The following is a 26633-nucleotide window of genomic DNA, read 5'->3' as shown; positions in this document are numbered from 1 at the left end:
CCCCTGTCCACCAGGGATGAGGCGCAGGTGGAAGCCTGCGGGTGGAGGAGGGCCTCGATTTCACCAGCGGTGGCAGCAGCAGCGGTCAGTGAGCAGTGGCAGCGGGGGTGCAGGCGGAGCTGCAGCGGAGGGGGGAGCGACCTACCAGGAGGTCAAGGGTCGCTCTCCTCACCACGCAGCTGCCGCCATATATGGGGAGGTGGGGAGGGAGGAGCAGCTGGGAGGCGGGAGGCGAGAGACGGGTGTGGCGAGGGGGCGGGGCTGCAGAGGAGGCAGCGGCGGGGACGGAGGACGGGAGACCGGCGCAGGGCACCGAGGAGCGAAAGGAGAACAAAAGCAAGGGGCACAGAGCAGGCGGCGATCCGATTACACAATACAGAAATACGGGGGCACAAGCAGAGCGGTGATCAGGTTACACAATACAGAATACAGGGGCAGAAGTAGAGCAGAAAGCGGGATACAGAAAGCAAAGTACAAGGGGCACAAAGCGGAGCGGCGAGCGTGATACAGAAAGCAAACTACAGGGGGCACAAAGCGGAGCGGCGAGCGGGATACAGAAAGCAAACTACAGGGCCACCCACCGGCTATACCCCGGTCTGGCTAGAGGTACAGAGGGCCATTCTGAATAACCTAAGCCCCCTGGCTCTCCTAACAACAAACAGACTATACCCCACACCTTTAAGTCCATCTTTAAAAATACTAAAATCGCGCACTAAGGGTAGACAAGAAGCTGGAGAATAGTATCAAAGGATCTAAAATGGAGTCACTCTGGGCCAATAGCAAGATTTTGTATAAAGGCAAAAGCCTAGCCTTTGACACATGGATTGGGAAAGATATCCACTACCCTTACCAACTAGAAAACGCAGCATACCCTATTACATTCTCAGACCTCAAGTCAAGATATAACCTAGCTGACATTGAATTCTATAACTTTTTGAAAATCAGAACGGCCCTTTTAAAAGCCAAATTAACCACCTTACAACCATCAATCTCCCTGCTGCTTGTAACAAAGATTAACAAATTGGGCCACCAGGTCTCGCAGCTCTACAAACTCCTCCTTCCAAAAACCTCTAAACTTAATGATAAGACTGTTGCCTATTGGGAACAACAGTCTACAGCCACACATAACAAACAAGATTGGTCCACACTATGGAGCTCCATCTCACGTAATAAGATCACCCCGGTCCTCTCACAAACAAAATATTGACTACTACACAAGGCTTTTTGGATCCCGGCTCGATTATTCTCATTAGCCCTCCGGGATGACGCATTATGTTGGAAGTGTAACAAGGAAACGGGGGATTTAGCACATCTTATCTTTCAATACCCACTACTTAAATCGTTCTGGGGGAAAATCTTTGACTTTATAAATGGGTTGTTCGGTTGTACACTAATAAAATAATTTTCCACCCTGCCCATGGCATTTATGAGCACAGACTTGAGAACCGAATCGGATAAAGATCTACTCGACCTATTACTAACAGCAGCAGTGAAAATGGTCCTTGCCAATTGGAAAGACACAAGCAAGGCATCTTAGAAAGACTGGATCAACTGGATTACCCATCTCAGAGTAGCGGACAACATAGCACTACAGAACTCTCCCTGGAAACCGGCATCCAGAAGGATGTGGAACTATCTCGACACGTACCTAGACTCTTACGAAACCACCATGAAAATAATATATATCTGTGCTACACAACCTGGTATCCCCTACGGACGTACCACTGGGACTATTGTACTTAACTGGTTTGCAGAATGCTTCATCAAGTCCTGCATCTGAGAAGTATTGTGCAAGGTGCAAAAAGAATTACAAAGACATGCAAATCTAAGCCAGTGTATGTCAGATGTGTGTCGGATGCCTGTGAATCTGGTATTTCTGGAAAGTTGGATCATTTGTATGACTGTGGCAAGGTGAATGACTCTATGAGAAATGTGGATGATCTTGATGTACTAAAGTTTGATCCTACAAGTGTTAGGAGGCCATTCTGTCATATTGGAGTAGCTGGAGAACTTCTTTCCATGATGCTAATTCCAGATCCTTTTTCACTCTCATTGGTCCTGAGTAGTGAAGTTGGTTTATCAATATTCCTCTGAGTAAATCCCTGGTTAAACCTATAGCTTATGATGGTAAACCAGAACAGGTTTTGGGGGAGTTTGACTGTGTGTTAGGTTTTAAGGGGCATTTCACTTTTGCCAGTGTGTACTTAGCAAATGACAGGTCTTCACTCCTGGAACGTTTGAAGAAGAAAACTATGGGTATTATTTTAGACCCAAATAGTCCAGAGCAGGTGCTGTTCAAAGATGAAAACAGGTCTGTCTGGGCTGTAGGGGCACAGGATTGGAGTGTGTCTTTCCCAAATGTCTTTATCAAAACACAGAGAAAGATTAAAGTATTTTTGCATCATAATTTTGAAGTAAGGAGTCCAACCTGTAGTTCACAAAGCCAGACATGCACCATTTGCCATGAGGAAAAAGTTGTCTCAAGAGTTGAGATGTCTATATCAGCAGGGTATCATTGAACCCATTAAAAGCTCTGAATGGTTGTCTCCTGTTGTTTTGGCCACGAAAGGTAATGGTGCCCTTAGGATGTGCATTGACTTGAGGAATCTTAACAAGAGAATAAGGGTGGATAGACATCCCCTGCCCAACATTATGGAGATGCTAGGTTCATTAAAAGGGGTGAACATTTTTACCACGCTGGATATGTCCTCTGCTTACCACCAAATCACTTTGAAAAAAGAAAGTCGTCATTTAACATCTTTGGTAAACCCTTCCAGTGCTTATAGGTTCAGGAGAATGCCTTTTGGTTTGGCATCGGCCTCTGCGGTATTTCATAGGTTCATGGAGATGTTTTCGGGGGTTCCCAATGTTAATGCTTTCAGGACAACATTTTGGTGTGCAGTAAGCATGTGGAATGTCATGATAAGACCTTAGCTACTATGTTATCCATTCTAACTGAAAGGGGGGGGAGTCACTTTAAAGGCGGAGAAATGTAAGTTTGGTGTGAATGAGGTGGATTACTTGGGTTATAAGTTGTCTGCTTGGGGATGGAACCTAAGAAGGATTTGGTAATGACCATAAAGGGTTTCCCCACACCGAAAAACAAGGATCAGCTCCATTCATTTTTTGGTATGCTGGAATTTTATGCCAGGTTCATTCCCAACTGCAGTGAGAAACTCCATAATATGAAGGTTCCGATGAAACCAAAACAGCAGTTTGTGTGGTCATCAAAGTAGGAACGTGAGTTCCAAAAAATACAACTGGAATTGAGTCGTGCCATTCCCCTTCAACCTTTTGATGCACATGATCCATCTATTGTGGTCACAAATGACAGTCAGCATGGATTGGTTGCGGTCTTACTTAAAAAAAGAGAGGACAATGAAGAAGTGGTGGAGTTTGCATCCCGAACTTTAAGAGGTGTGGAATGCACTTACTCTGTAATAGAGCATGAGGCTCTGGCTTTCTGGTGGGGTGTGGACCATTTTAGATAATATTGGTGGGGTTTTGAGTTCATCATCCGGATGGATCACAAGCCTTTGATAAATGTGTTTACCACGAAGGGGGCTGGTAATGCCACTCCCCGCATTGCAAAGTGGCACTATAAGTTGATGGAATTCCAGTTTCAGTTGGAATATATTCCAGGTGCCAAGAATGTTTTTGCGGACTGTTTGTCCAGATTGCCGCTCCACAATGAGCAGGTGGGTGAGCAAGAGGATGGAGGTTTTTGCATGGTGGCCCCTTCGGGTGAGTCTGGTTTTGGGTGTATATTAGAGGAAGAATGGAAAGTGGCAGTACAGGAGGATGAAACATGGTAGCTGGTATGTTAGGAAAAGGTTGGGTACCTAAAGACGGGGAAGCCAGCTCTTTCAAACATGTTTCCTGAGTTAAGTATGCACATGGGAGCCATGAGGAGAATGGACTTGGTGGTGCCACAGAGGAATATAAGACGTTACAACACAAACCATTACAACACATACTTTTACATCACATTTTTTACAACGCATTCCATTACAATGCATACCATTACAACTTATACCATTACAACGCATAATATTTTTTCACTGTTTATAACCAAAATGTAATAAAGTCTAAATTTTACAATACATCCCCTGGGACGAGATGCAAGGGGAATAGGGGGTTTGGGTGGGGGAGAGTATTAATACCCAGGTATTCATTTCAATACTCTGGTATATTTATACTACCTAACCATTAAAATACCTGGGTATTAATAATAAAATAAAAAAGTATGTTTTAAAAAAACTGCAAAATTAACACATATTTACTAAACAAATTATAAAATATACACTACTGTCAGAGACAAAAATAGATTATACGTACAATCAACTTGAAACACATAAAGCAGCAGTCTTTCAACTATTTTTATTACAGCCCCTGACCCACCATCTGCTCAAAATGGCTGACATTCCGAGAAGTAACGTATAAACGAACATTTTTATACCCCAAAAAATACATTTACATTCTGTCAGGTTGTGAATCGTGCAAAAAATCGTTTCCAAAGTATATTTTCATTTAAATTGTTGTTTACCACCAAAAAACATATAAAAGAAACCGTCCACTGACTTCCATGGTGACCACACGCATCAGGAGCAGCAGGATAATTGTTCCGACTTTCCAGTTGAACACTACCATCTACAGACAGAAGTACTTATAATATATTTCTAAATTATTTACAGCATTTGAAAAACAGCTCCTAGTCTACTACAGACATTCCTAAAATTATCTTTCCTAAATGAATAAATGAACAAAATGTATTTAAAGTAAAAAGCCCAAAAGCATAACTATATATAAAAGTTTTCCTTTAAATATTAACAGATACTGGACATACAGCACCACCAATTACTAACCTTGGACAAATAAACCTTTACAAAAACAGCTGTAAGTAAACTGTAAAATATGATGTGAACAAAAAAAAACTTTATTAACTTCACAAATATATCAGCCGGCACTGGTTATTGATATGGTATAAAATTACTATTCTAAAACCTCTGTGTGTTTTCCTCAGGGAAGATACTCAGGGAAAGTGCTGGATGGTGGTGGGGGCAAATGTACTATTCCTGCACCGACAAGTCTTTGCCTGAGTGAAAGTGCTGGATGGTGGTGGGGACAAATTTACTATTCCTACTCCAACAGGTGTTTGCCTCAGTGAAAGTGTTGGATGGTGGTGGGGAGAAATTTACTATTCCTACTCCAACAGTTGTTTGCCTCGGGGAAAGTGCTGGATGGTGGTGGTGGGCAAACTTACTATTCCTACTCCGGTAGGTGCTAGCCTCAGGTATAGTGCTAGATGGTGGTGGGGACACATTTACTATTAATATACTGACAAGTGTTTGCCTCAGGGAAAGTGTTGGATGGTGGTGGGGGCAAATTTACTATTCCTACTTTGACAGGTGCTAGCCTCAGGTATAGTGCTGGATGGTGGTGGGGACATATTTATTATCACTATACTGACAAGTGTTTGCCTCAGGGAAAGTGTTGGATGGGGTTAGGGGCACATTTACTATTCTGGCAAGTTCTGGAAGGTGGTGGGGGCAAATTTACTATTGCTACACCAACAAGTGTTTGCCTCAGGGAAAGTGTTGGGTGTTGGTGGGGCAAATTTACTATTCCTACTTCGACAGGTGCTAGCCTCAGGGAAAGTGCTGGATGGTGGTGTGTGCAATTTTTCTATTTCTATTCTGACCGGTGCTAGCCTCATAGAAAGTGCTGGATGGTGGTGGGGGCAAATGTAATAATATAACACCAACAAGTGTTTGCCTCAGGGAAAGTGCTGGATGGTGGTGGGGGCAAATGTACTATTCCTGCACCAACACTTGTTTGCCTGAGGGAAAGTGTTCTATGGTGGTGGGGGCAAATTTACTATAACTATAGGGTGGGCTAGCCCTGGATGTTAATCTAGAGCTGGAAGGCACATGGTCAGAACCCTCATGGTCGTCACACCTAATCCAGGCAGTCGAATTTCAGGGGCAGGGACTAAGGTTACTGATATTTAACATCTACAACTCAGTCTCAGGGGAAGGAAATGAATCAGTAACTCAGGAACTAGAAAATAGGTTAAAGCATGAGACCAAACAACAGAGAAGGGGCAGGGAACCAGCAGTTTTGATCATGGGTGACTTTAACTGCCACCTTTGCCCCAAACTGATTCCCGCAAATGCAGACTGGTCATCCTGTCCGGTAGAAAGTGGGCCTCACTTCGAGCATAACAAGGAGGGAAACAGCCTCATGAAAACTCTGGACACCTTTGCCATGACCCACACTATAGATCTGATAACCCCAGGGAGGGATGGCTTCCTCACTCCAACATTTAAGGGCAGAGGTTGTTATTCAATTATAGATTTTATGATGATATCCTCTGCCATAAAGGACAGGGTGAAGGAAGTGAGAATAGACTGGAACCCCTTTAGCGACCATAACCCGCTGATAATGGTCCTAGAATACAGCGACGGACGCAGTAGAACTCAACAGGCCGCCTCTACACTGATCCCAACAGACCAGGGGAGGCGACTAAGATGGGATAAGATCAATGCAGAGGAGTTCTATAAATCCCTGGTGATAAAAGGCAAACACCAAATTGAAGACTGTCTTGATCCCCTAGTAGAAGGTGGGTGTTTGGTTTCTGCCTTTGAGGTACTAACTACCATGATATGGGAACTCCTGAAAGCAAAAGGCCCAGTAAAAATTGTAACACAGCCACGCTGGTTTAATCCCGAATGCGCGAGAGCACTTAGGGAATTGAAACTATGTCTCAAAATCTACCCTAGGGACAAACAGGCAGTAGCCCTATGTAGAAAGGCATATAAGACAAAGGTCAAGCAGAGGAAGATTACGCTCCAAGCAGAAGTGTGGGCGGACCTGAGGGTAGCGGGGGAACATAGAGACTTCAGCGAATTTTGGAGGATTATCAATAGGCCCTGCTTCCAAGAGAAAAACTCCCCGGGGATCAGTAACAACATTCTTCCTGACCAGTGGGTGGCACATTTTAAGAGTCTGTATAATCATGAAAGTGATACTGTGACTACAGCGGGATGAGAGGAATGCCGATCGGGCAAGGTGGAATTCTCACTCCAAGAAATTACCCAAGCAATCAGAGGGCTAACTCGCAACAAAGCACCCGGGCCTGATGGGACGCCACCTGACCTTTACCTGAGTAACCCTGATCTCTGGGCTCCCATTATGACGAGGGTCCTAAATGCAGCAATTGCCACGGGTCTGCCACGGTCTTGGTCTACGGCACTGATTGTCCCTATTTTTAAGAAGGGGTGAAGGGACAATCCACAGTGCTACAGACCAATATCGTTGATAGACGTATCGGCCAAACTGCTGGGCAGGGCAATTTTGAGTCGCTTGATGTCATGGACAGAAGAACACAACATTATAGCAGACACTCAATACGGCTTTAGGCCAGGCAAGTCTACCAGTGACCAATGCTTGAATTTGTACCTATTAATAACTAAATACACAAAGGCTGGTAAAGGCACATTATTCATGGGCTTCATGGACCTGGCGGCAGCCTTCGATAATGTGAACAGGAGCAAACTTTGGGATCTGATGACCAACCTGGGAATTGAGCCTAGACTCATTGACATCTTAAAAGAATTGCACTGGAACACCACTGCCAGGGTCCGCTGCACAACGGGGGGGTGCACGGATCCCTTCCCCTGCACGAGCGGAGTGAGGCAGGGGTGTATCCTTGCCCCATTTTCGTTCTTTCTCTACATTAACGATTTGGAGAGAAGGTTGGTTGCCTTAAACGTGGATTGTTCCAAAGCTGGAAATCGTCACATACCGGTTCTACTGTATGCTGACGATGCCGTCCTGCTTGCCAGGACGGCCGTGAGCCTACAACAATTGGTCAATGGATTTGTGGAGTTTATGGACGAATTAGATTTGTCCGTAAATTTGAGCAAATCGTATGTCATGATAGCTGGCAAGAAACCACGCAGGAAATTTTCTTTTAAAATAGGGTCGCACAGATTGGAAACAGTGAGCTCTTTTTCTTATCTGGGTCTACTGTTTGACGGGGATACAAAGTTTGATCTGTTCATGGAGGATAGATGCAGAAAACTGGTATCGGCAAATGGGGCTATTCATAACTTTGCTCGTAGACTGGGGAGGTGGTCGCCGGAACAGGTGATGAATCTGTATGTGGCGGTCAGCACTGCAAAAGCCATTTACGGAGCGGAGGTCTGGGGATTTAGAGATGTAAGGCTCCTGCAACTGGAGGAAGATACATTTTTTAGGAGGATATTGAAGCTACCACAGGGTACCCCAGCAGGAATAACACACACAGAACTGGGGTTACCTTATATCACCGACTTGGTAAAGGTGAGACCCATTATGTTATGGCTCAGGTTATGGGTGAATCCCGCAGCGGAACTAAGCAGGCAAATAGCCCGGGACTGCTTGCAAATGGACAACCACCTACGTATCCCATGGCTGAGGTACATAAAAGAGACATTGGGTTCAACCGACCACCTATCTCTTTTCAGTGATCCTACCTCCATTACCCCCACATGTAGACACCAGATTAAAAGAGAGCTACTGGATAAATTTGAAGCACAAAGAGCAAGCACTGACTCCTTAAAGAAATCAGTTATAGCACACCACCGAGTGAGTAATGGAGCAGGAATGGAGCCCTATTTATATCTAATGCATAATCACCAGGACAGATTTTTAATGTGCCGTTTTAGGCTCAACCTGTAACACCACATTTCAGCTTATCCTCCAGGTTTCACAGTAACGGTTGACAGAAGGGTGCCTGCGGCTGCGACAATAGGTCTCCGCAGGACACCCTTCATTTTGTACTTCTGTGTTCTTTTTATCAAATCCCCCGTCACAAATTTCTTGTTCATATCCTAAAGGAGGCTAAAATACGTGAAGACAAGAGTGCCCAGAATTTCTTACAAATGGCCGTGGACACCCGCACTTTGTGCTCGATTGTAAATTTCTTGAGAGTGTCGGTAAGATTGAGGAATACCCGTGATTGAATAATGATGAATTAATAATGCAATGTGCCCTTTGTAAAGTGCCTTTTTAAAGTTTCATTTTTAACCTGTTTTTAATGTCCGTCGGTTCAGATCTAATGTAAATATACTGTACACTGTATATTGTATTTGTATTTTGTACTTTTTATGTTGATTTTTAATCAGCGAAATAAAGATTTACTGAACTGAACTGAACTATAGCTACTCCGACAGGTGTGTGCTTCAGGGAAAGTGCTGGATGGTGGTGGGGGCAAAGTTACCATTCCTACTCCAACAGGTATTTGCCTCAGTGAAAGTGTTGGATGGTGGTGGGGACACATTTACTATTCCTACTCCAATAGGTGTTTGCCTCAGGGAAAGTGCTGGATGGTGGTGGGCCAAATTTACTATTCCTACTCCGATAGGTGCTAGCCTCAGGTATAGTGCTGAATGGTGGTGGGGACAAATTTACTATTCCTACTCCAACCGGTGTTTGCCTCAGTGAAAGTGATGGATGGGGGTAGGGGCACATTTACTATTCCTACTCCGAAAAGTGCTAGCCTCAGGGGAAGTGCTGGATGGTGGTGGGGTAAATTTACTATTGCTACACTGACAAGTGTTTGCCTCAGGGAAAGTGTTGGATGGTGGTTGGTCAAATTTACTGTTCCTACTCTGACAGATGCTAGCCTCAGGTATAGTGCTGGATGGTGGTAGGGCAAATTTACTATTACTACACCAACAAGTGTTTGCCTCAGGGAAAGTGTTGGATAGTGGTGGGGCAAATTTACTATTCCTACTCTGACAGGTGTTTGCCTCAAGGAAATTGCTGGATGGGGGTAGGGGCATATTTACTATTCCTACTCCGACAGGTGCTAGCCTCAGGGGAAGTGCTGGATGGTGGTGGGGGCAAATTTACTATTGCTACACCAACAAGTGTTTGCCTCAGGAAAAGTGTTGGGTGGTGGTGGGACAAATTTACTATTCCTACTCCGACGGGTGCTAGCCTCAGGGAAAGTGCTGGATGGTGGTGTGTGCAATTTTTCTATTTCTATTCCGACAGGTGCTAGCCTCATAGAAAGTGCTGGATGGTGGTGGGGGCAAATTTAATAATATAACACCAACAAGTGTTTGCCTCAGGGAAAGTGCTGGATGGTGGTGGGGCAAATGTACTATTCCTGCACTGACACGTGTTTGCCTGAGGGAAAGTGTTCGATGGTGGGGGGGGCAAATTTATTATACCTACTCCGATAGGTGCTAGCCTCAGGTATAGTGCTGAATGGTGGTGGGGACAAATTTACTATTCCTACTCCAACAGGTATTTGCCTCAGTGAAAGTGTTGGATGGTGGTGGGGACACATTTACTATTCCTACTCCAATAGGTGTTTGCCTCAGGGAAAGTGCTGGATGGTGGTGGGGGCAAATTTACTATTCCTACTCCGATAGGTGCTAGCCTCAGGTATAGTGCTGAATGGTGGTGGGGACAAATTTACTATTACTATACTGACAAGTGTTTGCCTCGGGGAAAGTGTTGGATGGTGGTGGGGGCAAATTTTCAATTCCTACTCCAACCGGTGTTTGCCTCAGTGAAAGTGATGGATGGGGGTAGGGGCACATTTACTATTCCTACTCCAACAAGTGCTAGCCTCAGGGGAAGTGCTGGATGGTGGTGGGGGCAAATTTACTATTGCTACACTGACAAGTGTTTGCCTCAGGGAATGTGTTGGATGGTGGTTGGTCAAATTTACTATTCCTACTCTGACAGGTGCTAGCCTCAGCTATAGTGCTGGATGGTGGTGGTGCAAATTTACTATTACTACACCAACAAGTGTTTGCCTCAGGGAAAGTGTTGGATGGTGGTGGGGCAAATTTACTATTCCTACTCCGACAGGTGCTAGCCTCAGAGAAACTGCTGGATGGTGGTGGGGCAAATTTATTATTAATACACCAATAAGTGTTTGCCTCAGGGAAAGTGTTGGATGGTGGTGGGGGCAAATTTACTATTCCTACTCCAACAGGTGGGAGCCTCATAGAAAGTGCTGGATGGTGGTGTGGGCAATTTTTCTATTTCTATTCCGACAGGTGGGAGCCTCATAGAAAGTGCTGGATGGTGGTGGGGGCGAATTTAATAATATTACACCAACAAGTGTTTGCCTCAGGGAAAGTGCTGGATGGTGGTGGGTGCAATTTTACTATTCCTACACCTACAAGTGTTTGCCTCAGGGAAAGTGTTGGATGGTGGTGGGGGCAAATTTACAATTCCTACTCCTATAGGTGTTTCTCTCAGGGAAAGTGCTGGATGGTGGTGGGGGCAAATTTACTATTCCTACTCCAACAAGTGTTCGCCTCAGGGAAAGTGCTGGATGGTGGAGGGGGGAAATTTACTATTCCTACTCTAACAAATGCTTGCCTCAGAGAATGTGTTGGATGGTCGAGGGTGCAAATTTACTATTCCTACACCAACAGGTGCTTGCCTCAGAGAAAGTGCTGGATGGTGTTGGGTGCAAATTTAATTAACTTAAATTAAAAATGGATATTTAAACAGTAAATTTCACATTTTCATTTCTGTTCTTTTTCAAGCATGCAATTAAACAGGTACAGATAATATCATATTACCCCACTAGTGTGGAGGAACACATCCATAGCCACAAAAAAATCAAATCAAGCACATCAACACATAAGAAGCCAAACTATACAAGGTAAAAATTATCAAAAACCACAAATAAAAACTTTGTTTTGCAGGTTTCAAGTTAAGTAACATTTCTATGGAAAAAGTAACATTGCATTAAAACTTAGAGCCTCAAAGACAAAAAGAAAATGACCTTTTTTGGGGTACATAATGACTAAACATTTTCTTTGCAAGCTATTTGCAAACCTAGATTTTTCATAGCAAAAAACTGAGAACATTTCTGCACTTTTTTCAGAACCAAAGAAGCTAAACCACAAAACACCACAGAAAGAACAGTTAAAAGAAAAATGCAAAGAAACCCTGAATCCACTCCAGACTTTCTGGCCACACAAGAGAAATACCTAATAAAGGTAACCTGTTTCTTTCTGTCAAGTCTTTCCAAAAATAACCTTTTTTTATCAAAGGTATCAAGACAGCAAACAATTCCAAACCAACATTGCCAAGCCAATGCAATTAAATCTCGGTTCAATTTTGTAAAAAAAAGCTGTAAAATAATTAATGTAGACTAATTTTACGCTTGCAGGCAAACTATTTTTAAAAGCAATCATACACAAAATCACTAAAACAACGTTTTCACTTTTTCTTCTTTTTACAGAGAATGGCAGCAAGAAACCAAGCCAAATATTTGAAATCAAGCAGGGGAAATAGACTGTTAAGTTACAGTGCACACGTTTATTGTAAGGAGAGATAAACTGAGCCCAGGTGTCATTGGGGGTGTGTGCATTATTACTCATCCCATTGCACAGGCAGAGCAGTTACTCTTGGTGACACTTGGTGACACTGTTAAAAGGACCAGCGAGCATAACCACTCTGCCTCTGCAATGGAGCTAGAGGTAAGAGAAAATATTAAGGAAATGAAAGACCTGGCATCCACCTCCAATGAACCCCGTGGCTCAGTTTTGAGAGAGGTATCAGAAAACATTCCTATCCATGTAGCAAGTTGTATGCCCACAATCCCCAACCTACGCAGTATTATACAGCGTAAAAAAACAGGCAAGTAAGCCCCTACGTGCAACACCCCAAACCTTTTCTGATATTAAAATTCCTCCTGAGCTTACTGTAACTGTTACTAATGAAACCTTTCTTTTGCATGACAAAAAAAACCCTCTTAAAAGAATTCTAATGTTTAGCACACCCCATAATCTTGTTAAATTAGAGACTAGTGATATTTGGATGATGGATGGAAAATTTAAATCCACACCCCATCCATTCACCCAAATATACACTATTCACACCTACATTAGTCATACAGTGGTGCCCTTAGTTTATAGTTTACTACTTGATAAACAAGCCTCAACATACACTGAATTTTTGTCAGTGATAAAAGCTAAAACCATGAACAAAAGTCCTAGAAAAGTGTTAATTGACTTTGAATTACCTATGATTAACACAATTACCAAAATGTACACGATACCCAGATTCAAGGATGTTTTTTTCACTTTTCACGGGCTTATTGGAGAAAAATTCAAAAAACATCCTTATTCGAGGATTACATTACAGACAGTAAACTGCAATTTGAATTGAAGAAACTAACAGCACTTTTCTTTGTTCCTCCTGACAATGTAGATGAATACTACACATCTATTACTGAATCTGACTATTTTTTTGCAAACGAAGACAAATTGGCACCCCTTCTAAATTACTTTGAAGACACATGGATTGGATATCTAAGCAGGGCAGGTCTCAGGAGGAAGCCACGTTTCCATGTGAAGTGGTGGAACTGCTACACGACCTGCTTAGAGGCAGGAGCAAAAACAAATAAACCCATAGGGAGATGGCACAACTCCTTCAACAAATCAATAGGTAAACCACATCCTAACTTCTATCATTTTTGGGAAATTGTGAAGGAGCAAAATTTCCAAGAAATTATAATCGCACAATCATTGCCTGGTAGTCTGAACCCACGGATTTTAAGAACAACAAGAGAAATGTCCATGCTACTATTGGGTGCAATTCAACAATTTTTGTTGGCTTCAGACTACCTAGGCAATATTGCACACATCCTACATTTCTAATCTACACTAACACCTGAACCACCTTACTTGGCTGCTTCGAAAATGTATTTCCCTAATTCAATTGGCATTTTTCTATTTCTTTTTTTAAATATAAATTTAAAGTCGGGTTTCTTACCTTCAGTTGTCTTCTTTTTTCAACTCTTGGACTTGGGAACAATCCCACATTTCACCAAGAGTCTTGTCCATAATAAATATTCCATAATCTGTGATGCAAACCAAATCCTGAGTCAAACTAACCAAATGGACACAGTTCGGCAAAGCCAATTTTTACAGTGAAAAAGAACCTGAAAACTGTACTGTGTTCACCTACAAAAGACGCATCCCCCCCAAAAAAAAAAATCCAGAAAAAGAAAAGATGTTTGGCAAAATCCGCAACAAGAAATCCATCACTGCAATCCACTCTCGATCAAAATCCAGCAAAAAAACCCAAATAATAAAAGATTTTTGGCAAAAATCGCAAGTAGAAATCCATAGTTGCATTCCTCTCTCGACCAAAAGTCAGACTAATTTCAAAAACCATGTATCAAAAATGTTAAATTGTCTAAAAAAGTAATGATGCGATCCAGACCAACTGTGTCCATGTTCCTTTCTTCTTCCCGAAAATCCACGACGACGCAATAACTTAATTTCAGAATCCGTCACATTAAAAATATATACCAATTATTGCTTTCATTACACTTTGGTTTAAAAAAAAGATAATCAGTCTTTTAAAATTATTCTCTAAAACCAAAAGTTTTACGATAGCAATCAACCCGATGTGGGCCTACAACTGCTACCTGCATAGAAATACATTTTTGGGTTAAAACATACAAAACTATCAAAAGACGACTATGCTAGTTCTTGCTACCTCCCTTCTCTCTCCTTACAATAAACTATGCCATCTTTAATCTATTTTTAAAAATTGTAATTTGCCTTACCTCTATGCAGCCCCTCCTTGCTTCTGATCCTGACCGCGACGTTCCTCCCAATGACGAAATTTACGTACAAGCAGCAACATCATCTTTTTTTGTAAAAAGGAAAAAAGGACAACTTCTCTCATTCATTCTAACGAGAAATCATGGGAAAACCTACAAAAAAATTAAAAAGTATCTGTTACAATACAGTTAAAAAAACATGTTTATTATTTAAAAATATTACCTTTAATAAAGTTTTTGTTAAACTCTTTTTGTAATTTTCCAAAACTGTCTTTTTTTGTTTTTTTTAAATGTAATAAAGTTTGCTACAATAATTTAATGTGTCCATTTTTGGTTTGTAAGATGTATTATTTATTAGTAATTTTACTTTTTAAACATTTTTAGGTCTATTTTTGCAAACTTATGTTGCACATATATGCATGTCTATTTATTACTTAGTTATTTAAATTTCAGAAATATTTTTTTTTCTAACAGCTAAAATAAATAATAATTAATACTCACGTATTAAAATTAATACCTAGAATTAATACACTCCCCCACCCAAAACCCCTGTTTCCCATGCATCCCGTCCCAGATGATAAGGGCTAAGCACTTTTAATTATTTTATTGATATATATACATTTTTGTAAAATACTAACATCTAAACTAAATAATATTTGTAAGTCAAATATTAAAATGAATACCTGAGTAGTAATACACTCCCTTACCCAAAACCCCTGTTTCCCAACCATCCTGCCCCACTGGATGGGTGCTGAGCGCTTTTAATTTTTTGTTTCATATATATTAATTTAAAAAAATACAAACAACTAAACTAAATAATAATTAATACTCATTTATTCAAATTAATACCTTAGTAATACCCCCCCACACACACACACCCAACACCCCTGTTTCCCAGGCATCCCTTTCAATTAATTATTTTTATATATATTAATTTTAAAAACTACTTTCAACTAAACTAAATAATAATTAATACTCAATTATTAAAATTAATTCCAGAGTATTCATACACTCTCCCACCCAGGAAATGAGTGCCAAGCTCTTTTAATATTTTTTTAAGCTAAACATATAGGTAAATATTTTGAAATTAATATAGCTTTACAACTTGTATAATACCCAAGTATAAAATACAGTCAACTTACATCAATTACTCACCTTAAAATGCGTTGTATTGGCATGCGTTGTAATGGCACATGCGTTGTAATGGCATGCGTTGTAATGACACCAGCGTTGTAATGACACCTGCGTTGTAAAGGCATTACAATGTAATGCCTGCGTTGTAATGGACGTTTCCCGCTACAGATAATGCAGAGCAAAATATTGGCTCTTGCCCATGAAGGTCACGTGGGCATGAGAGCTATGAAGAGGAGGATTAGAGAAATCTTTTAGTGGCCAGGAATGGATTTGGGGAGTTGAACATTTTGTGAGAGATTGTGTTGCGTGTGCAGTGAGCAACAAAACCCAGGTCACTTTTCCCAGCCCAATTGATGCGGTGCCTGTACCAGACAAACCATGGTTCAAGTTGGTTTTAGTTATCATCGGACCCATGTACGTGTTGGATGAGATGAACAGGTACCTTTTAGTTGCAGTGGACTGTGGTTCAAGATGGCCTGGAGTGTAATTTGTGAAATCTGCCAACACGATGAGGTGCTGGAATTTCTCCAGTCTTTACTTTTTGAGAAAAGGAGCTCCTGTTGAACTGGTCTCCAGCAATGGGGTACAATTTATGGCCAAGGAGTTCCAAGGGTTCATGGTTCATTGGGGTATTAAGCACGTTACCACCTCGTGGTATCATCCCGCAGTAATGGTTTGGTGGAACGGTGTAATAGAGTCATAAAAGACAGTATTCAATTGTAGGTGGCCAATGGGTTGAATTGGGAGAAGGAACTTGTAGACTTGTTGTGGGCATTATGCACTACACGCAGTGCCATTACCAAGGAGTCTCCTTTTGCCTTATTGAAAGGTAGAATCGCTGCCACCAAATTAGTTAGACCCTGGATGCGTGATTTAAATGTGTCCAATGTGAAAGGTGACCTGGTGAAAAAAAATTGGGAGCAAGTATGTTACCAAGGAGACAATCAAAGAAAGAAGTCAAGCTGTTTTCAAACCAGGAGACTGGGTTTGGGTGAGGTTGCCTGGTCCGATAGCTAAGGGGCATTTGAACTTTTCCAGTCCCAAGCAGATCATTTTAGTCAGAGATAGAACAGTCCCACTGAGTGATGGGAAATTGTGGAAAAAAGAGAGAGCATGTGTTCGTCCACGCAAGATGATCCTGGTTTGAATGGGTCAAGCAGGGAAACGAGATCTCCTGCATGGTTTTAGGATTATGTGAAATATTAATGCGTTCCCCTTTCCTGGGGGCCCACTGTTTTTATGCCTTCACGTAATTTCATTGTGTTTTATTTCCATGTTGTATATGCTAAGTTAACTGCTAGTTTTGTTGTATGTAGATCTATATTAAATCATTTAATTACTTTTTTTATTCCTGTTATTGTGGGGGGAAAGATGTGTTGGATTCTGCTTCAGGAATGTAAGGCACATGCCACCATGATGACTGTTGTTAAGGTGGAATGGTGGCATATGGAATGGTGGGGTGGATTGGCAGTTACTCTTGGCTGCCTGCTTCGACGGGTCCTATGCAGGGACTCTCAATAAAGGAGTTCAGTTTCTACCTGGATTGCGTCCAGCGTCATCCTTTCAACAGTGTTCTGAAACATGCACCACAAACTGCTTCTTACATACATCCTCACCATTCTCCTGCTCAATGGGGGAGGCTTATTTACTACACCTCTTTTTTGCCTGACACTTGGATTTTCACAACCCCTGTGTCCTCAGTGATGTAACACCGATGGCCCCACCCCCACTCTGAATATTGTTCCAGCGCCTGTGATAAACTCAAAACTGATTTTGATTAGCGTTTCTCGGCTACCAATCGTCTTTCTTAACACGTTGGTCGCTTCTTTTTCATATTAGACTGTTGTCTTTTCAAAGTAGTGTGAAAGCTTCCAAATCTTCTACTGATTTGATAGGACCAGTTTCCAAATGCTTCTGATTCAGGAAGTATCTGACTGAATTTTGTTCAGTTTGTGGGCCAACCGGCGCAATTTTCATGCGATGCACAACGAGATCAAAAAATCAACGGAGGGAGTGAAGAGGAAAAAGGTAGAATCGTCCTCCTCTTGGATAACAGAAGCACAACGCGAGACAAGTTTCTAACTCCAGGATAACGCGTGGTAATCGTCTATGGTCAGTGGCTAATTTTACTAAAATGCGTTGAATCACCCGCAGCAGAAACGTGATACCTCGCGCAATAAACAGACCACACCGTGTCTTAAGCGTAAAAGGCCATTTATTAGGACCAGGCTGCACAACATTAAACAATAACCAAACATTACCTGAATAACAACTTCCCACAACACTCTACAACCCTTCACTCCTTTCACCCACTCCACACTCCCCTTTTGTACCACTCCATGCCCCTTCCGTTCCTCACCATTCCACAAACCTCCTTGCATCCTCCCCGCTCTCATCGGCCATTTCACTCATGCCTCCATTACCCCCACCTCATTCACTCTTCCCCCCCGAGGGATGGGTGTGCCCGTTAATGACTCCCCCACCCCTCCAAAGTACCGCCAGCCCTCGCAGCCTGTCCTAAACTGGCACGCTTTAGCCAACCCTAAACCCCGAACCCAACTGCAGGGTGGGTGGGTGGCCTTTGCTAAACCCTCCCGATGGTGCCGAGCGCAGGAAGAGGAAGTCGCCTTCCTCCCCTGCGCTCTTATACCCACCCCCTAACTCCACCCCTTGACCCTGCCTGGTCCTACCCCTGTGCGAAAGACCCCGGGGGAAGACTAGTCTGCGACTCTGCTTACCCCGGGGCCCGGCATCACGCAATAAACAGACCACACCGTGTCTTAAGCGTAAAAGGCCATTTTTTAGGACCAGGCTGCACAACATTAAACAATAACCAAACATTACCTGAATAACAACTTCCCACAACACTCTACAACCCTTCACTCCTTTCACCCACTCCACACTCCCCTTTTGTACCACTCCATGCCCCTTCCGTTCCTCACCATTCCACAAACCTCCTTGCATCCTCCCCGTTCTCATCGGCCATTTCACTCATGCCTCCATTACCCCCACCTCGTTCACTCTTCCCCCCCGAGGGATGGGTGTGCCCGTTAATGACTCCCCCCACCCCTCCAAAGTACCGCCAGCCCTTGCAGCCTGTCCTAAACTGGCACGCTTTAGCCAACCCTAAACCCCGAACCCAACTGCAGGGTGGGTGGGTGGCCTTTGCTAAACCCTCCCGATGGTGCCGAGCGCAGGAAGAGGAAGCCGCCTTCCTCCCCTGCGCTCTTATACCCACCCCCTAACTCCACCCCTTGACCCTGCCTGGTCCTACCCCTGCGCAAAAGACCCCGGGGGAAGACTAGTCTGCGACTCTGCTTACCCCGGGGCCCGGCATCGCGCAATAAACAGACCACACCGTGTCTTAAGCGTAAAAGGCCATTTTTTAGGATCAGGCTGCACAACATTAAACAATAACCAAACATTACCTGAATAACAACTTCCCAAAACACTCTACAACCCTTCACTCCTTTCACCCACTCCACACTCCCCTTTTGTACCACTCCATGCCCCTTCCGTTCCTCACCATTCCACAAACCTCCTTGCATCCTCCCCGCTCTCATCGGCCATTTCACTCATGCCTCCATTACCCCCACCTCGATCACTCTTCCCCCCCGAGGGATGGGTGTGCACGCTAATGACTCCCCCCACCCCTCCAAAGTACCGCCAACCAGGTAGCCCCCTTTAGGGCGGATACCTGCCCCACCCCCAGGACTGGACAAAGCACACACATCCCTGCCCGCTCAAACATCCCTGCGACACCAAATTGCCTCGTTCCAGAGCTTGCTGACCACATCTCTCATTTCCATCATGTAGTACGCATTCCCCATTCTAGAAAGATGCACTCCGTCATCCCTAAACAGTAGCGGTTCCTCCAGTCGCAGTCCTGGGTGACTGATCACCTTAATGTCTTATTCCCGGCAAAAAACTCGCATTGCTCTATTAAGTTTCCATCTCGCCTTCTCAATTGCCCCATGTTTAACAGCGCCCCTCCAGATTTTCCTCGAGACAAACTCAGTCCAGGCAATGCACGCCCCTGCCAGCCTGTGTTTCAGTACCTCCAAGTCTCTTTGCATCAGCTGTAAGAGCGCCAAACCCGACAGCCGAACCAAATCATTTTCCCCCAAATGGATGATCAACAGATCCAGGCATCCCTTCTGTGGGACCATCTTCGCGAGCCAGGGCAAAAGTGCCCCCCATCGCATTCCCCCTTTTCCCCACCAGTGCACCTCGTGATGTTGTCCTTTGAGTCCCAGGTTACGGCCGCACACCTGTTGCTCCGCATACTTTGACGCCCAGTGCACAAAAGAATGCCCCACAATCCACGTGACCATCTTGGCCCCAGGTCCTCCCACGCAACCTAAAGGAGAAACAAATGTTAGACACACATAGAAAATTGCCACCTCAACCCCTCCAAACCCCCGGCTCCGCACGACCAGACCATTCACTTCCTCACATACCACTCACAGCACTGTGACCTCCATCTCCCAATCTGCCGAATCCTATCCCAGGACCACCCCAGCCGGGCTGCCGCCGTAGCCGCCCCAATCCGAAACGAGTGAGTCCCAAAACCAGCCGGCTCCAAACCAATACGCACCAATGCCATGCGCATCACTGCCAACAACTGACCCGCCGTCACTCGTGCACCTGACCTGTGACAAAAAATCTCCCCTTGCACTACCTGTGTATGATGCACAAACATCCGCCATTCTGCCCCCGGGCATACACTCCCCCAACCATTCTCGCTCAACCACACCCACTTGCCCCGTCCCAACTGATCTGTTTTGGACCGACCCAACCAAATGCCCAATCGCCCCACATCCAACCTAATCTCCTCATACCTCCGCCCCTCCCCTGCCCGTGTGCCCAACAATTCCGAAACCCGAAAAGCCCCAAAAAACATCCAAATCATGCACAGACAAAAAATTCGAACCTCAAACTCATCATAACAACAGAGCGACCTTACCAAAACCTCAAACGTTATGGCCTCCCTCAGAACCCTCCCCCCCCGCTCTCTCCCTGCTCCAACCCCGTAGCGCCCTACTGACAATCACACTTTTCGTAGGGTCAAAATCAAAAAACAAACTACAATAAAATGACACTCCTGCCAATTTCCCCGAAATAGTCGCAGCCGACAACCCCTTGTCCATGCAGTGCAATACAAACTGTAACACTCCTTGTTCCACTGTGGTCCGTCCCCCAAAGGCAGAGTCCCCGCTCCAGCCCATAAAGGCTCCAAACTCCGCCCACGCCAGTCTGTAGGTCCGCCTGGTGGTAGCAGCAATAGAATTCTCAACTAGGCCTATCACCCTCACTCCCCCAAGGCCCAAATGCTGTCCGGCAGCCCGGTCTTTCACAGATCCGCTCCAGGTGCCAATCGCCGGAACCGTTGCCACTGCGAACGAGACAAAGCATCCGCGATGTCATTATTTGCTCCCGGAACATGTTTGGCTCGAAAAACCACATTCAGACGCAAGCATGAAACTCCTCAACAATCGCAACACCCTCAGGTCCCTGGCCCTCTGTCGGTTGACCAACTCGACCACCGTCATGTTGTCCACGTGTAACAACACCGCCCTGTTCTGAAACTCAGGACCCCTCACTTCAAGAGCCACCAACAAGGGAAAGAATTCCAAAAACGCAATGCTCCTCCCCTGCTTCATCCAGTGATCCAGCCAGGTCTCTGCACACCACCTCCCATCCCAGAAAATGCCAAAACCAGCCACCCCAGCCGCATCCGAGTAAATTTGGATTTGCCAAACCGTCCTTTCCTCCACAAAGTCCAACGATACCCCATTGAAGTCTGCCAAGAACGACCACCATGTCCTCAAATCCGCCCTCACTCCCATGGAGATCCTGACCCTGTGGTGTGGAAGCACTGCCCCCGACATGGCCATGCCGAGCCGCCTGCAGAACGTCCGTCCCGCCCTGACCACCCTGCACGCAAAGTTAAAAAAACCCAACAGTTGCTGCACCTCCCTCAACGCGATCCTCTTCTCACCCATCACCCGTTGAAGGCACTCCTGAATTTCAGCTACCTTCGCGGCCGGGAGCCTCGCTGTCCACTCAGTGGAATCCAGCTCAATGCCCAAGAATGTCAAGACACAACTCGTCCCACTTGTCTTTTCCGGCGCCAACGGGACCCCAAACTGCCTCGACATCTCCTGGAACCATGTCAGCGCCCTGCCACAGTCCCCAGATCTCGCGCTCCCAAGGAAAAGGAAGTCATCCAGATAGTGCGTGACTTCCTGATGCCCACTCAGCTGTGTAAACGCCCACTGCAGAAAGGTGCTAAACAGTTCAAACAATGCGCACGAAATCGCACACCCCATGGGCAGGACTTTGTCCACAAAAATGGCCCCACCGAACTGCATCCCCAGGAGCGCGAAATCCACAGAGTGTATAGGCAGCAGGCGGAAAGCCGACTTCAAATCGCATTTCGCCAATCCCGCCCCCGGCCCACACACCCACACCAATCGAATCGCATCATCAACCGACACGTAGAGCACCCGCGAATCTTCCTCTGCGATAAAGTCATTCACCGACTGTCCCTCCGGCCACGACAGGTGATGTATCATCCGAATCTCCCCCTTTTCCTTCTTTGGCACCACCCCCAACGGGGAAATAATCAAGTCATCCATCGGCCATTCATAAAAGGGGCCGGCAATCCTCCCTTCCTCCACCTCCTGCCAGAGTTTGGACGCCACCACCCCCGGCAATTCTTTAGCTGACTTAAGGTTGTCGGCCCATCTCCTTGATCTGGGACCTTGATAACCGACCCGAAAACCTTCCGTAAAGCCCCACCGAATCTTCAAGGCTGCCAAGTACTCCCCCGAACTCTGCAGACATCCGCCGACTTAGATCCCCCTACCCCTCAGGCCGCTCAAACCTGAGTGGGCCCCGGCACCATCAGGCCTCAAAGCCGTCCCGGCCGTCCCTGTCTGCCCCCGCGACCCCCTGTCACTCACCTCCACCCGCGACCTCTCCCTCTCCGATCTCATCAACTCTTCTCGCTCTGCCCACCTCTCCTCCTCGGACGTGGGCGTCGGGGACCCCCCAACCTCCTCCTCCCACACCGCCCCCACCCTCCGCGCGCTCTGGTCCGCCTGACTAGCCTCGTCCACCTGCGCCAAAATGCGCTGCTCCTGGAGCCTGTCCACCCACGTCCAAGTGCCCCAACCCGGGAGTGGAGGGGGGGGGGGTAGTAGCCAAGAAACCCCCCTCCAGGCAGCCAAAACCCAGCCTGTGGGGGCACCACCTGAGAAACCCCCCCCCCCCGGCCAGCTCCTTGTCAGCCCCCCCCCTGCCGCCCCGCACCATTCCCCGCCAAACACGGTGTAGAGGCCCTGGGCCCCCGAGACAGGTCAATGGGCGCATCCTCCGCCACCCCCGAAACCCCCGCTGCCCCCCGCACCAACCTCCTCACTCTCCACCAAGCCCCCCCTCCCACAACCACCCCTGCCCCATCGTGCCTGCCCTCCCCAGCTGCCACCACCAGACTACTAGGCCCCACTGCCCCTGGTCCCACCTCCCTCCCCTCGTCACCGGGCCGACCGGCCTCGCACGATGCCACCGTTAGCTGCTCCCCCGTGGACGGAGCAGAAGACACTCCCCCCCCTGCCCCCTGGGCCTGAAACGCCAGTGGGGGAAAATGAAGGCGTGGAGGCAGACTCCTACGCCGGCCTCTGCGCGCCGGCCACGAGCGCCAAGAGCCCCGCCCCCTCCCGCGCATCCCTGACAGAGGCGGCGGCGGCTCCTCCTGACACGCCATTTCCGCCGCCGCCACCCCTGCCGAAGCCGCCCGCGGGGCGTGCTCAAAACCAACCCCACACCTCCCCCAGCACACCGGGCTGGAGAAGATCCTCCCGCCCAGCATGCCCCAGAACCAGCATGGCCCGCCTCACCTCCTCCGAGGACGCCATCCCGCCTCCGCCGCCGTGCGCTGCTCCTCCTGCAGCCTCCGTTCCGCGCACACCCGACGCTACTCCCAACCGCCGGACACGCCAACCAAACGACCCAGGCCCTTGCCCTACTCTACACACCCCCTACTCTACCCCTTTGCTAAACCCTCCCGATGGTGCCGAGCGCAGGAAGAGGAAGTCGCCTTCCTCCCCTGCGCTCTTATACCCACCCCCTAACTCCACCCCTTGACCCTGCCTGGTCCTACCCCTGCGCGAAAGACCCCGGGGGAAGACTAGTCTGCGACTCTGCTTCCCCCGGGGCCCGGCAAAAGACGTGCACTTCCTATTCTCTTGCATATACAAAATATCTGCGTTGTCCCTAGAAGCATTAGATTCTGGCATAGGAAGGTACAATTATTATTATTTTTTTTAATCTCATAATATAGATTGCCCATGTATGATGTAGGTACGAATAGGACGCGTATTCTCAAGGCAATGCACCTAATTAGAAGGATTTGTGCCACCGCGTTTCCCATTCCCTTCCTAGGGTGAAGATTTAACTCTATCCAAGCATTTGTACATAAAAGGAGGACAAGAAAGGCGATTCGGTGGCAAAGTGCCTCATTCCCCAAGGACCTCTCATTTCACCTCTGATTCCTTTCAGAGGCAATATGTTGGTTGCCATGTATGCTAATGCAGTTTCCACGGTAACCATGGTACAAAGACCGCCATTCGCTGCATGTGAATGGTGAAACCAGTGTCCTGAGAGCGCTGCTGAGAGAATGCTGCTGGATGACATAATGCAGCGCTGAGCCCATGACAGGGAAGGAGCCGTGAACGCAAAAACAATACCCCAGTCAAGAGGGTGGGCTGCATGCTTCTTTCAGTTCGTCAGCGGGGACAGCGATTGCTGCAAGATAAATTCACCCACGTCATGCTACGCAGCCGAGAATGAAGGCAAAGTGTTACTTATTACAGAAATGATCTCATGAGCTGGAGATTTTAATCATTTGTGAGGGGAGGGGGATATTTTATAAACCAAACTGCATAACGTTTTACTCATCAGTATGTCTCCTATATATTTTGTAATTCGAATGGCTTAGGAGGTAACTTCCCACTTTTCCTGTAAACTACAGACAGCTACAGGAACCATGGAGTCATCAACCTGATATATTGTAGTTTGCAGACTGGGCTTTTTACGAGGTGAAAACAAGCTACTTGAGCAGGAATGTAAAAGCAACCGGAAATGCATCCCTCGCAGAGTTACTAATTGGGATTTGGGATCACTACCTCCCCCCCCATGCAGGGTGGCAGCTGATTATAGTAGTGGGGTACAGGCCTTTTGACAGGAACACCAGTGGGGAGACTACTACTGCCTCGTCATGGTAAATTCTCGAAGTATATTACTGTTGGGCCCTTTCATTCCTCCTGACTGTATTTGGAATGCGTCCACGTGGGCTCGAGTAACATTTAAGGGGGAGGGTACCATTAGAGCTCCCAGTGTGTCACTAGTTCCTTAAGTTGTCGGATGTTCCCTAGGGTTATGATAACCCGAGATAGCTCTCTTCTCTAAGCTGCTCCTTCTTGTGCTCCCAGGACAAAAAAATGGGCAGTGATAATTTTTTGTGGCTAAAGTCTGATCTCAAAACATTAATCTTTTACCAACTACTCAAAGGTAGTGTAAGGCATTCAGAAACTGGAAAGTGTCCCCAGGGACCCCTTCTCCCACTAAAAACAGTAACATTTTCTGTTTTTTAAAGACATCCAATTCATCTAGTTTTCCTTTAAGGAAAACGAACTGCATTGCATTGAAAAATTACTTTATATACAAGCAATCGCAGCCATGGCAATCTACTGACCTCAGCAAGCCACTATCCCTGTGATGGCTTCAATTCCTAGAGGGTGGCAATTTGTGACCTATCTCATTAATATGAATGAGGTAGGTTAAATTGCTCCCCACTACGAATCAGTATTATGCAAAATGACGTATTAGTACATACCTTGGTTTGCGAAATAGCACACTGGTTGCAAAAATACTGGTCACAAATTGCGATCAGTATTTTGCAATCAGTGCTACGCATATTTGGCCTTAAATACATTCCTTCTCTCCCCAATCCAGACGAGTGCAGTGATAGTCATCCTACTCATCCTTGCCCAGGACTGAGAATGAAGAACACACCTTTTGCCTCTAACTATGCGAGAGGGAGATGGGATCCTACTCTTCCATGCCCAGGAGACAGTAACGGAAGCCATCCTTCTCTTTGCCTCTCAAAAGAGAAGATAAAGCCATCCTTTTCTATTCCACCAGTGAGAGGACCTGTGAAGTACTGGGTATTTTAGACCCAGCGGTGCAGGGGCACACACCCTATGACTTCTGGGTTCACCCTGTTCCAGACCTACAGAAACACAGAGTCTTCTGGGTGAAGTCAAAGATCGTTTATTGGCTGCAGACCAATTACAGGTATCCTAGAAGTACAACAGCGTGTATGTTCTCAGGAGACTGCTGAAAATCATAGAAACGGACTTCATCTTAAATACACTTTTCCCTACCTCAAGCATACATTCCTAGGTTTTATGATACGGCAATATACAAGTGTACATTACAAAGAAAAGGCAGAGTCATGATGACCATCCCACATTCCAGTTCGGCCAGCCCACAATGATTTACACAGCAAGGTTCAGATCCCACATTGGATGTCAATAGACCCCCCAATAAACATGAGCATCTCCTGTTTTGGGAAACAAGTCATAAAGCAGGAACAAGCAGGTGTGAAAGAGATTAGCCGGAGGATTGTGTAGAATGAAAGGGTTTTATGATGGGTCAAGCCCTGATGCTAATCACAGGTGGACGGAGGAAGGGGAGCTCGTGAGACCGGTTTGACCTGGGGCAGCAGAGCCAGCTGCCCAGGTCACAGAAGAGTCAAGGAAAGGCACATGCATTGCAAGGCCCGTAGTTGCTTCATTATAGCCTATGTGAGGGCAATGACAAGATGGCCACT

The 26633-nt window shown here is 45.9% G+C and overlaps 1 long non-coding RNA gene across 1 annotated transcript in view; it reads right to left on the bottom strand.

The window, feature by feature from the left end:
• Positions 1-26633, bottom strand: part of LOC146861676 (uncharacterized) — a 53242-nt gene that overhangs the window by 5707 nt on the left and 20902 nt on the right. The window contains exons 2-3 of the long non-coding RNA XR_014979298.1: positions 14603-14752; positions 13801-13888 (exon numbers count right to left, since the gene is read on the bottom strand). This is a non-coding gene — a long non-coding RNA (uncharacterized LOC146861676). The remainder of the gene's footprint in view (positions 1-13800; positions 13889-14602; positions 14753-26633) is intronic.

This window comes from Triturus cristatus, chromosome 3_1 (genome assembly GCF_964204655.1).
Source record: "Triturus cristatus chromosome 3_1, aTriCri1.1, whole genome shotgun sequence".
In the NCBI taxonomy this organism is placed as follows: domain Eukaryota; kingdom Metazoa; phylum Chordata; class Amphibia; order Caudata; family Salamandridae; genus Triturus; species Triturus cristatus.
The sequence above is the reverse complement of the archived record's forward strand: the minus strand, read 5'-3'. Positions and strand labels throughout refer to the sequence as shown.